We start from the raw sequence: 4,138 nt of genomic DNA, 5'->3' as shown, positions 1-4,138 counted from the left end.
TGTAATAGTTGTCATGGTAACAGACTCTAATGTTACATATAAATATGTATGTGATATGTATATACGAACATATTACAAATATATAGTACGAATGATTATGACTTGATACCAAGAGCATATTTGGAAGATTTAGCTCTCAAGGAAAACCCTAATTAAAAATACAGTTATACTTTATGAGCTTAAAGATACTGGTCACAAACTCAGATCTCTTTTTCATTTGGGAAAAAGGCAAGTTCCCAAATGAAAGGAAAGGGGAGATGTTTGCTCTCTTCATGTGGGGTCTCTTCTCTCTGAAAGCAGAGTCATACATGCCTAGGGTTATGAACTCTATAGACCTTTTTCTTCTTCCCACTTCCTTCCCCACCAATTTTTTCTTTAGCCTCAAAAATTACATAAAATGAAAACCAAGACCAAATCCTAGGGGCATATCCTTTTCCCAAAACCATTCTTATTATCAAAAGAATACAGGATGCGTTGAGGAAACAGTAGTAGAGGGTGAGATGATCTGTTCCATATTTGTATTATTAAGAGAGGTGACTTCATAATCATGAAAAATATCCACATATGTAACACTTGAGTTTGGCATTCCATGCAACTCTCAGGTAACGTTGAAGGTCGATCTGTACAGTCTTCATTTTAGAGGTGAAGAAGCTGAGGCTCAGAGTGGAGGAGTGAAAATTGTCGTGAAGTTTAGATTTACCAAAGCCCATGCTCTGTACAATGTCACGTTGCTACTTTGAGGCCTTCTTTAGTACAAGGTCCCAGAACCATAAGTGTTCTCCTTCCAGGCTTATTAACATCACACCTGGTCCCTGATACAGTTGAAGCTAGGTCAATGAAAATGATACGTCTTATGAACTGTGGTGTTGGAGAAGACTCTTGAGAGTCCCTTGGACTGCAAAGAGATCCAAACAGTCCATTCTGAAGGAGATCAGCCCTGGGGTTTCTTTGGAAGGAATGATGCTAAAGCTGAAACTCTAGTACTTTGGCCACCTCATGCGAAGAGTTGACTCATTGGAAAAGACTGTGATGCTGGGAGGGATTGGGGGCAGGAGGAGAAGGGGACGACAGAGGATGAGATGGCTGGATGCCATCACTGACTCGATGATCGTGAGTCTGAGTGAACTCCAGGAGTTGGTGATGGACAGGGAGGCCTGGTGTGCTGCGATTCATGGGGACACAGAGAGTCGGACACGACTGAGCAACTGAACTGAACTGAACTGATGCTGAAGATAACTTTGGTAGTAAACAAAGAATAAACCTAATCAAAGGGGAGAATAGTGAGCCTACCTCTATCAGTTGGTATTGTCTTCAGCTTCCTGTAACAATAACAACAGCAACAATAAAGCTACTGCAGCTTAATTAAATAGAAGTTTATTTTTTGTAAATCATCACAAATCCAGAGATAGGCAAGCTTAGGCTGGTACAGAGACTTCTCAAACCTATTAGGGACTTGACAGTTAAGCAGCTGTTTATCTTTCTGCTGTGCCATCCTTAGCAAGAACTTATAATCCCCAGGCTCATGAGATGGTTGCTGCCCCACTGGACATCACAACTACGTTCAGGCAGGGAGAAGAAGAATGAATAAAGGGAAAATGCATGGAGGGCAACAGTCCATAGGGTTGCAAAGAGTTGGACACGACTGATGTGACTGAGCAGGCATGCACACATGAGCCAGTAGAGCTTGTCTCCCTCCTCCTCTGTCTTTCTCTCTCTCTCCTTTTGGTGAAGAAAAAAAAAAATCACAGTTTTAATATTTGATTCTTTTTTTTTTAATTTAATTTTATTTTTAAACTTTACAATATTGTATTAGTTTTGCCAAACATCAAAATGAATCCGCCACAGGTATACCCGTTGTGCTTTAACTCATTTGTTCTCTTGGTATTAGCCAGTGAAATATCAGATCTTCTGAGAACTCTGCAAAATACAGAACACTTCAGAAATATGTATGTCATCCTTGCACAAGGGCCATGCTACTCTCCATATTGTTCCATTTTTAGTATTGCCAAAGCAAGCCCAAGCTTGTATTTTTTTAGCAACAATCAATAACTTTTCAGCAAGCCCTAAGCAAAAGACATTGGACAATCTTGGGTCATATGGCCAGCCCATAGAGGCAAGGAAGTCTATGGAAGTGAATCATTTTAACTGAGCCTATTCCTGCCCTTAGTAAAATGGGAAGTTCCATTAGTAAAGAATAGAGAATGGTTGTTGGGCAGGCAATGAGCAATGGTCATCTCCTGTGGTAGATATTTCCTTGTGACTTCATCAAGAGTACACACCAGTGTAGAGAAAGAAGGCCTTCCTATCAGGGAAAAATATTAAGTGGATATTCTGGCATATGCTTAAACACCATCTTGGACCTTACTCATTTTCTTACTATTTCTGGAATCTTCAGGTTCCATTTTCACATGTCTTCTCTATTTAATTCTTCTAAGTTGGAGTATTGATATTTGCCTTATTGACATTTAACTATTGCCTTGTTTGCTTGGTGCCTCTATTCCCCATGTAAGATGGTGGTAATGTTCAGTTTGAGGGATCTGATTTTTCACCAGCTGCATAGTGGGTAGTCAAAAACTAAGGATTCACAACAGAACTGGGTTAAACTCAATTTCACTTCATATAACCTGAGTGACTCTACCCAAGTTTCTTAACTTCTCTGAAACTTGGTTTCCTCATATGACAATAAAGATAATAAAAATGCTTTCCTCAGAGGGTTTCTATGAGGAGGAAGTAAGTCTGTGCATATAAAACATATAGAGGGATATCTGACACATAGCAAGCATTAGATTGAATTTAGCTGATCTTAGCTATTATTATTATTGTTGTTGTTGCTGCTATTAATCAAGTTGACCTGGATTCAAATCATTGATATACCATTTTCTTAGTTAAGTTACGAAAAGTCTTTGACTCTCAGTTTCATTGTCTAGAAAATGGTCACCGGGTTATGTAAGAGATGGTAAGTATGTAAAATATATGACAACTGTTAGTCAGTTGTGTCTGACTCTTTGTGACCCCATGGACTGTAGCCCACCAACATCCTCTGTCCATGGAATTCTCCAGGCAAGAATCCTGGAGTGGGTAACCATTTCCTTCTCCATGGGATATTCCTGACCCAGGGATCAGGCCCAGGTCTCCTGCATTATGAGCAGATTTTTTTAACTACTGAGCCACCAGGGAAGTCCTGAGTATATGACAAAATGACCAGTAAATAGCAAGATTAGTAAGCACTACTAGTTGCCTGTCACTCTCCATTTCCCTACTGCCTTGCAGCTAGGGGATGCCAAAGTCAATGTAAGTTTAATTCCCTAGAGAGACTTTTCCTTCCGAGTAAAAAGGCAAAAACTTATTTTGTGAAATCTCTTTGCTCTCTGTGCTTCCCTGTCAGATGCTTGGAGATACTCCACTCATCTTGAAAGCATGGGGGCAAGGGCCGCAAACGAATGATAATGGAGCAGGAAGATAGGCTTTGGGTCCCAGATTGCATCATTGAGGCCTAGTACCAGCTTTAGATTGCCCAACTCTAGATGTATTATATGAAAAGAAAAAACCTTAGTTGTTTAAACCAATATTCCTCGAGTTTTATTTTCAGTTCAGTTCAGTCACACAGTCGTGTCCAACTCTTTGCAACCCCATGGACTGAAGCACGCCAGGCCTCCCTGTCCATCAGTAACTCCCGGAACCTACTCAAACCCATGTCCATCGAGTTGGTGATGCCATCCAACTATCTCATCCTCTGTTGTCCCCTTCTCCTCCTGCCTTCAATCCCTCCCAGCAACAGGGTCTTTTCCAATGAGTCAGTTCTTCGCATCAGGTGGCCAGATTATTGAAGTTTCAGCTTCAGCATCTGTCCTTCCAATGAATATTCAGGACTGATTTCCTTTAGGATGGAGTGGTTGGATCTCCTTGCAGTCCAAGGGACTCTCAAGAGTCTTTTCCAACACCACAGTTCAAAAGCATCAATTCTTCGGTGCTCAGCTTTCTTCACAGTCCAACTCTCACATGAATACATGACTACTAGAAAAACCATAGCTTTGACAAGACAGACCTTTGTTGGTAAAGTAATGTCTCTGCTGTTTAATATGCTGTCTAGGTTGGTCATAACTTTTCTTCCAAAGAGCAAGTGTCTTTTAATTTCAAG

General features: G+C 40.6%; 1 non-coding gene across 1 annotated transcript; it reads right to left on the bottom strand.

Annotated features, from left to right (window-relative positions):
• Window positions 1-1,920: 1,920 nt before the first annotated feature.
• On the bottom strand, window positions 1,921-2,026 carry LOC139179086 (U6 spliceosomal RNA). Its single transcript, XR_011563496.1, has one exon. It is a non-coding gene; the product is annotated as a U6 spliceosomal RNA (small nuclear RNA).
• Window positions 2,027-4,138: the final 2,112 nt, after the last annotated feature.

The sequence above is a fragment of the Bos indicus genome, chromosome 2 (genome assembly GCF_029378745.1).
Source record: "Bos indicus isolate NIAB-ARS_2022 breed Sahiwal x Tharparkar chromosome 2, NIAB-ARS_B.indTharparkar_mat_pri_1.0, whole genome shotgun sequence".
NCBI lineage: Eukaryota > Metazoa > Chordata > Mammalia > Artiodactyla > Bovidae > Bos > Bos indicus.
This window is presented reverse-complemented; position numbering and strand designations above follow the sequence as displayed.